Source organism: Colobus angolensis, unplaced genomic scaffold (genome assembly GCF_000951035.1).
Source record: "Colobus angolensis palliatus isolate OR3802 unplaced genomic scaffold, Cang.pa_1.0 Scaffold25, whole genome shotgun sequence".
Classification (NCBI taxonomy): domain Eukaryota; kingdom Metazoa; phylum Chordata; class Mammalia; order Primates; family Cercopithecidae; genus Colobus; species Colobus angolensis.
Genome location: NW_012115710.1, coordinates 3438656 through 3447323, shown reverse-complemented (window position 1 = coordinate 3447323; position 8668 = coordinate 3438656). Strand labels below are relative to the sequence as shown.

At 55.1% G+C, this 8668-nt stretch overlaps 1 long non-coding RNA gene across 1 annotated transcript; it reads right to left on the bottom strand.

Moving 5' to 3' along the window:
- Positions 1-2637: 2637 nt before the first annotated feature.
- LOC105514737 lies at positions 2638-4030 on the bottom strand. The gene is made up of 2 exons (XR_001002221.1): positions 3215-4030; positions 2638-3014 (listed from the first exon to the last, which is right to left on the bottom strand). It is a non-coding gene; the product is annotated as an uncharacterized LOC105514737 (long non-coding RNA).
- Between the last annotated feature and the right edge of the window lie 4638 nt (positions 4031-8668).

Below are 8668 nucleotides of genomic sequence, written 5' to 3'. Positions count from 1 at the left end.
GTTAGCCAGGATGGTCTTGATCTCCTGACCTTGTGATCTGCCCGTCTCGGCCTCCCAAAGTGCTGGGATTACAGGCTTGAGCCACCATGCCTGGCCGGGTTCTGTTCTTATTAAACTTTTCTTTCAGGTCTGTCTGTCCCTGGGGAACCCACTCACGATTTTGTTTTACTGACTGGGGTATCCAGGGATGAAGTAGGAAACTCAAAAGATAGAGTAGGTTGGCCAGGCATAGTGACTTATGCCTGTAGTCCCAGCTGTTTGGGAGGTGGAGACAGGAGGATCACTTGAGTCCAGGAGTTCGATGCTTCCCTGAACTGCGATTGAACTACGGCACTCCTGGCTGGGTGACAGGGAGATGCTGTCTCCAGAACAGACAAAAGATGCAGTGGGATGCACGTTGAGAAGCTGTATGCTCACTCCGGGCTCTAGCACCCACTTCCCCTCCCTGGAGACAGCCTGGGTTTTCTGTCCCCTGGTATTCTGCAGATACTCTCCGCAGAAACAAACACATGCACGTTTAAACAGTTTTGCAAGTGTTGTTCTTTTCCCCCACCTCCTTTTGACATAGCTGGGGCAGTTTCCATCTCTGGTATAAGGTACCATCTTACTCCATCTCTGGTGTAAGAGCGTGTTGTGTTGGTCCCCCGCTGCTGGATTTGAGTTGTTCTAAGCAGCACTGCAGGAATCCCCCTGCTGCATCACTTTGCACACGTGTGTGTGTGTGTGGAAGCCGTGGCCCGGTGCGGCCCCGCCTTGCTGGGGGACAGGGATGTGTGTGTGATGGTGGTGCATGCTGCCCCCTTACTACTCCAGGTGTCTGCCCCACCCCTCCACCCTGGAGGTGTCAGACAGCCCCTCAGTGATTCCTCAACTGATCTCCAGCTCAGATCCCACCCTTGATCTCCAGACTCATGGCCCCATCTGCCTCCTGGGCTCCTTCCCCAGGATGTGCCTCAGGGGCCACTAAAGGAGCCAGTGCCTCTCACCTGCCCGGATCGGGTGCTTCTCCAGGGATCTTTGTTCTAGTGAGTGGTGCCACCACCTGCCTAAACTCATGGCCCAGAGCACTGCCCTGTCCCAATCACATTCCCCTGTGCACCACCATACCTACCCCTAAAGTTCTTCCTGGCCTCATCCCTTCACTTCTGTCTCCATGGCCTTGGCCCCAGCTCAAGCCTCGTCCTCTGCCACCTGGACCATCAGCCCAGCCTCCTCTTTCGCCTCCCAGTCCCCAGCATCCCCCCTCCGTCCATCCCCTTAATGGAGGGCTTCCTGACACTAGAGCTGACCTCACTACTCCCCTGCTCACAACCCTCCCCGTGGCCCGTCACATCTCCCAGGATAAAGTCCCAACCCATCATTCTGTCTCCTTCTCTCTGTCTCCACTGTCCTGACCCTAACTCAACCCTTATTCTCTGCCTCCTGGACCCTCACCCTAGCCTCGTGACTTCTGGTCTAAGATGTGAGAGCACCTGGCAAGGTAAATGCTCCAGGAGGGTTGCTGCCTCCCACTTCCTGCCACTACAAAATGTTACCAGCTCCCTGGCATTGAGGAAGCTTCCCTCTTCCCAGCCTAGGGTTTCATGTGGGCATTTAGGCGCTCCCAGTATATTGTTGCATGGCAAGCAATCCTGAAATATACAAGACTGCATTTAGTATGTTGTAAAATTCTTTACTAACCCCCAATTGTCTACTGGAAACTATGGGCTCCTTTTTTTTTTTTATTGGTGGGTGTGTTTGTGGGATGGAGTTTCACTTGTCACCCAGGCTGGAGTGCAGTGGCTCTAATTTTGCTCACTGCAACGTCCACCTCCCAGGTTCAAGCAATTCTCTTACCTCAGCCTCCTGAGTAGCTGGGATTACAGCTGCGTGCCACCACACCCAGCTAATTTTTGTATTTTTAGTAGAGACAGGGTTTCACCACGTTGGCCCGGCTGGTCTTGAACTCCTGACCTGAAGCGATCCACCTGCCTCGGTCTCCTACAGTGCTAGGATTACAGGTGTGAGCCACTGTCCCTGGCCTCTGTAGGCTTCTTTAAGCCATCAGAGAGACTCCCTACTGGTGCCTCTTCAGCTGTCAGTCCATCCTCCTTTGCTTGTACCCACCTTCCAGTCAGCAAGGCACAACAATGTTGTTACAAAGGGAACAAACTCAATTTGGCCCATTTCCTGGTAATGCAATCTCCCAAACAGGTTTTTGTGAACCAAATTCCATTTTCCTTTGTTTCCCATGTGCAGTCCCAGTTGCATTTCCATGGGAGCCAATCCACCCACCCGTAGAATGACTTGAAAATGTGTGAAGTACCAGGTGCGGTGGCTCATGCCTGTAATCCCAGCACTTTGGGAGGCCGAGGTGGGTGGATCACGAGGTCAGGAGATCGAGACCATCCTGGCTAACACGGTGAAACCCCATCTCTACTAAAAAATAGAAAAAATTAGCCGGGCATGGTGGCAGGCACCTGTAGTCCCAGTTACTCAGGAGGCTGAGGCAGGAGAATGGTGGGAACCCAGGAGGCAGAGCTTGCAGTGAGCCGAGATCACACCACCGCACTCCAGCCTGGGCAACAAAGCTAGACTCTGTCAAAAAAAAAAAAAAAAAAAAAAAAGTGTGAAGTTCAGAAGTTTCATGCCAAGAAGTTTGCTGAGCATGATGTTTATATATTGATTAGGAGTAAAAATGTTCTTTTTTACAAAATGTTACAACTTCTCCCTGTACCCTCCTTCCACCCAGTATCCCCTGTTCCTCCCAGGCATTCAGGCCACTGTTCCTTTTTGTTGGGATCATTCTCGGTGTCTCATACAACTGGGTTGCAGCTCCATTCTTTGCCAGGAAGTGGTGATAGAGGATTCCACGCACTCAGAATGCCTCAGCCCGACCCCTGTGGCTTCTGTCCATGGAGGGAAGTGTCCTGCAGGGGGCGCTGTTGGTCCTTCAGGCAAGGTCGGGTTCCCTTGACGTCTCTGTCCTAGCCGTTGCTGGTCTTCAGAAACACTGGGCGCCGTTTTTCTCATCTCTGAAATGGAATTCAGGTGAGGTCCCACCAGTGCTGAGGTGCTTCATGTTGTCAGAGGAAGAGTTGGGGAAGGAGTGGAATGAAGCAGAAAGGCGTCATCTGCTCACTGAGCTCAGATAGGAGGCCAGGGATCAGCAGATTCAGGAGCCCATTCCTGGTTAACCCCAGGGGCCCCACCCAGTCCTGGTCCTGCTCCTTACCTGCTGTGTGTCTTTAGGCAAGTTGCTTCCTGTCTGTGAGCCTCTTCTTTGTTTCCCCTTCCTGGGCCTAGGGCAAGCCCGATTCCTCCAGGCAGTGTCCAGAGTTCCAGATAGAAAAGAAAGAGAGAATGGGTGTCAGAAAGGTGGTCCACTCCTGGGCCTCAGGCTTGGGGGCCCTGCTCAGGGCTAGCCTGTTTGGGCATCGATGTGGACTCCTGCCTCCTGGTCAGGACCTGGAAACATGGGAGCAGGCAAGGCAGGAATGGGAGAGGGAGGCAAAGGCCCACCAGGCAGGGATGCAGGGGCCAGCCGGAGACAGAGGAGATGGGGCTCCCGGGAGGGAGGCCAGTTTGAGTGAGAGCTCGGAGGAGAGAGAGGGAGACAGAGCCAGGAGAGGAGACTGGTCCCGAGAGGGAAAGGAAAGGACAGGGCAGAGACAGAGAAAACAGAGAGAGGGAAGGAAGAGAGACCCAAGGGGGAGAGACAGGGAAGGAAGAGGAAAGAGCTCAGAGGAAGAGGCAGATTCAGAGGAGAGAGGAGAGAAAAGAGGGGGAAATGAAACAGGAGAAAGGGGGAGGAAAGGAGGAAGAACAGAGTGCAGGAAAAAGCAGGAGGAAAGAGCCGGGCGCGGTGGCTTACGCCTGTAATCCCAGCACTTTGAGAGGCCAAGGTGGGTGGATCATGAGGTCAGGAGACCGAGACCATCCTGGCTAACACGGCGAAACCCTGTCTCTAGTAAAAATACAAAAAAAAAAAAAAAAAAAAAAAAAAAAAAGAGCCAGGTGTGGTGGCAGGCGCCTGTAGTCTCAGCTACTCGGGAGGCTGAGGCAGGAGAATGGTGTGAACCCGGGAGGTGGAGCTTGCATTAAGCCGAGATGGGGCCACTGCCCTCCTCTAGCCTGGGCGACATAAAGCGAGACTCCATCTCAAAAAAAAAAAAAAAAGAAAAGATGGCCAGAGCGGGAGGGGAGAGAGGAAGAGGAAGAGGTAGAAAGAAGGAAACAGAGTGAGGGGCAGAAGTGGAAAGAGGAAGAAACGGGAAAGAAAGATGGAGTGAAAAAAGGGACAGGAAGGAAGAGAGGCAGAGGGTGGGTGTCATGGCTGGTGAGCTGGGAGAAGAGGGAGCAGCCTAGGAGAAGGGGGTGAGGGAGAGGGGGCCAACTGCCCAGGGAGAGGGAGGGATGGAGGAGCGGTGAGCTCCAGCCAGAGAAGAGGAAAGAGAGAAAGGAGAGAGCCAGGAACGGGGAAGGAAAAGAGAGCTAGGAGGAGACCATGAGATAGAAAAGGGTGCAGAGAGAGGAGAGTGGCAGGGAGGAGAGAAAGGGGATGGGGAGAGGAGGAGGGAGGAGCACAGAGGGAGAGGAGAGGAAACGCCAGAGAATCTGCTAGAAGGAAGAGAGGAGAGAGAAGAGCGGGGAAGAGGGGACAGCGGAAGTGAGAAAAAGGACGGTGGCAACAGTGAGGACAGCGAGAAAGAACAGGAAGAGGGGAAGAGAAGAAATGGGAAAGGGAACGAGGGTGGAAGAGAAAACGGAACAGAGAGGGGGCAGAGACAGCAGACTGGACCTAGGGGATGGAATGGTGCGGAGCGGGAGAGAGGAAAGGAGGGTAGGAGAGGGCTGGAGAGAGGGGAAAAGAGAAAAGGAGGGTAGGAGAAGGCTGGAGAGAGGAGGGAAGGTAAGAAGGGAAGGAGAGAGACATTAGGGAAGAAGGAAGGGAGGAAGGAAAAAAGAATACAAAAAAGGGCAGAGAGAAAAGAACAGGCCGGGCATGGTGCCTCGCACCTGTGGTCCCAGCACTTTGAGAGGCTGAGGCAGGAGGATCACTGGAGCCTGGGAGGTGGAGGCTGCACTACTGCACCCCAGTCTGGGTGAGCGAGGGAGAAAAAAGCAGAAAGGAAAGAAGAGGTGCTGGAGTGTGGAAGAGCGATATGGAGAGAAAGAAGGGAGAGAGGATTGGAAGTGGTAGGAGACAGAGGACCCTGACCCTCCAGCTGAGGAGGGGGCGCCCCCCTAAGACAGCACATGTCTGGGCGTCAGCCCAGAGACCAGGGCAGGAAGCAGGGACGTGAAGCAGGTTAGGAGCCAGTGCGAGGCAGGGAGAGGGCCAGGTAACTGGGCGGCCGGGGGTCTCCCGGGCACAGCCCAGGCTACTGCGGAGACAGGCGACCAGACCTGGCGAGTCCAGGCTGGGAACTTGGCCATGCAGCAGAAACGTTCCCCAGCCTCACAGAAACGTTCCCTGCCTCAACGGGGCGCGGCCACCCCTGGGCCATCTCTGTGACCCAGGGAGAGAAAGGACGAGGAATGGGACTAGACGAGGATGGGGAGGAATGGAGCAGCTGTGGAAGGTGCAGCAGAGAAGGGCCCAGGAGAAAGGAGGAAGGGAAGGAGCTAGGGGGCGGGAAAGCAGGAAACAGAACGGGACAGAGACAGCTAGCTGCTGGGGAGGATGGGAGAACGGGAAGAAGCAGGAAACCCCAAGCGCTGAGCTAGGGGAGGGGAGTAAAGAGAAGGGAAGGAGGATTGGAAGGGAACTGGAGAATGAGAGAAGCAAAAGTGTCAGAGTAGGGGGGTGCATGTAGGAGGGCGGGAGAACCAATGACAAGACAGAAAAGTCACAGAAAGCAAAGCAAGACCGGACTCCTCATCCAGTAACACTGTGTCAGGTCATCGCCCTCCCTCGCCCCACCCCCACCCCCATAACTGAAAACAGGTAGGAACCTGGATAAAATATTCTTAACAATTTTTTTTTTTCCCCTGAGATGGAGTCTCGCTCTGTTGCCCAGGCTGGAGTGCAGTGGTGGGATCTCGGCTCACTGCAAACTCCGCCTCCCAGGTTTAAGCGATTCTCCTGCCTCAGCTTCCCAAGTAGCTGGGATTACAGGCGCCCACCACCACGCCCGCTAATTTTTATATTTTTTAGTAGAGTCAGGGTTTCACCATCTTGGCCAGGCTGGTCTCGATCTCCTGACCTCGTGATCCGCCCGTCTCGGCCTCCCAAAGTGCTGGGATTACAGGCTTGAGCCACCGCGCCCGGCCAATTTTTATATTTTGTAGTAGAGACAGGTTTCACCATGTTGGCCAGGCTGGTCTCGAACTCCTGACCTCTGGTCTCGATCTCCTGACCTCGTGATCCGCCCGTCTCGGCCTCCCAAAGTGCTGGGATTACAGGCTTGAGCCACCGCGCCCGGCCAATTTTTATATTTTGTAGTAGAGACAGGGTTTCACCATTTTGGCTAGGCTGGTTTTGAACTCCTGACCTCATGATCCGCCCACCTCGGCCTCCCAAAGTGCTGGGATTACAGGCGTTGAGCCTGGCCCTTAAAAGCATCAAACTACAGACAAGACCGTAAGGAAGCTGTGGGTCAACGCGGAGGGATGCGGGAACCCATCCCGGTGAAGCGGCAGCCTCACCTCCTTTCTCCCAGGGATCTCTTAGAGACATTGGGAATTCCATGTGGACAGCCTGGGTGAAAGGGGGACCCAGGGCCCTCACCTGGGCTGCCTGAGGTGGGTGGACCTGCCACTGTGCCAAGGTGTAGCCTGGGGTCAGAGGAACATGCCCTCTGCCTAGTCCCTGACATCCTTTTCAAATCAAACATGCAGAGCAGGGGCGCAAGCGACCAGGCAAGCAGGGAAGGGAGAGACAATGAGCAAGAGCCAGCGGGACGGCAGGCGGGGCAGATGGCAGAGGCTTCGCTGCTGGAAAATCAGATGCAGACTATGAAACGCCTGTGCTCACTATGTTAATAATAATAGGAAAAGGCAAAAAACCAGGCTCATTGATACACTGATATTAACAAGAACAGAATACTGAGAGAGAGAGAGAGAGAAAAGTGAGGAGGAAGGCAGACGAGGGAAGGCTGGGTTTCCTGCCGTCCACTTTGTGACCTCCCGCGTGATGGCGTGTCCTTCCAAGTCATGTGGTAACGTCCCTGTGACCCAGATAATGAGCTGCAGACGGACGGGAATGTGCAGCTGTGGAGACACGCGAGCTGATGGTCCCAGGACCTGGCAGGACATGAAACGAGTTTCCTAAAGGGTGAAATAGATTGCAGGACCAATCGTCCCGATCGTCCAAGGCAGGATAAAAATATCCCAGCGCTCAGAGGAACCCTCTCTGCCCCGTCTCATCAGAGGGACCTTGGGGCCTCTGCTGCTGCAGCTGTTGGAGTCATCAAGAAGACGGGGACGCAGGAGGGGGACAGGGACCAGGAGGAGAGGGGATGGCAGTAGTCGGGGGTGGGGTGGCGGCGGGGAGAAGGCTGTAGGCGCTAGGTGTCAGAATAGAGGAGCTGGTGGGAGCAGAGAGGAGGAGAGGGAAGGGTCCAGGACAATGACTGACAGAGAAACTGGAAAGGAAGTAGCGGGCATGGAGAGGCGGAGCTGGGAAGGACTTGGGGGACTGGAGGCGAGGGGAGAGAGCTTGTGGGGTGAGGGAGAAAACGGAGAGGAAAGAGCGAGGAGAACAAAATACCAAGAAGGTCAGGAAAGAGCGAGTGAAGGTGAGGATGGAAAGGAAACAGGAGAGTCCCATGGAGGGAGGATGGGAGAAAGAGTGTGTGTCAGAGACAGAGGGAGAGAGAGACAGAGACATCGAGAGAAAGAGCGAGAGAAAGAGACAGCAAGAGAGGGAGATAGCGAGACAGACAGCGAAAGAGACAGCCAGAGAGAGAGAGACAATGAGACAGAGACAGACAGCGAGAGACAGAGAGACGGCTAGAAAGAGACAGAGACAAAATGATGGCGCGCGCGAGAGAGGGACAGAGCAAGAGAGATAGAGACAGCGAGAGACAGGCGGGAGAGAGAGAGAAGCAGAGAAACGCCAAAGAGAAGCCACCGGGAGCGTGTCGAGGGGAAGCCAGGTGGAACTCACTGAAGGCGCAAGGAGAGGAAGGGGAGAGGCAAATCCAAGGGACAGAAACTGGAGGTGAAGGAGGCGGAGGAGGGAGGGAGACCAAGGGCACAGGCCCTGCTCGCAGTGCTGCCCCTTGTCCCCGGCCCCCTTGTCTCCTTCTGACACAGTCCAGTGCTGTGGACAGGTGCAGTCAGGCTGGGGCCCCATCAGCACTTCCTGTGGGGGTCAGGTACAGACAATGAGGAAATGACAGGGTGGGGATGAGGGGGAGGACCCAGCGCACCAGAAGGAGAGAGGGCAGAGGACGGGGCGGGGGGTGGGGTGGCAGTCTGGAGGACAAGGGAGAAGATTCCAGAAAGGCTGACAGCCACAAGGTGGACAGTCAGGAAAAGGTGGGGCCGGGTGGAAGCAGGTGGAGACCTGGAACATTGCCCACGGGAGGAGGAGCAGTGTGTCAGACCTAGAGAGGAGGAAACATGAGGATCCAGCCAAAGAAAGGACAGACAGGGACAGGGACAGCCTGTGTGTGTGTTATGGAGAGAGGGGAGGAGGGGGAAAGAGGAGGAGGGAGGGGGAAAGAGGAGGAGGGAGGAG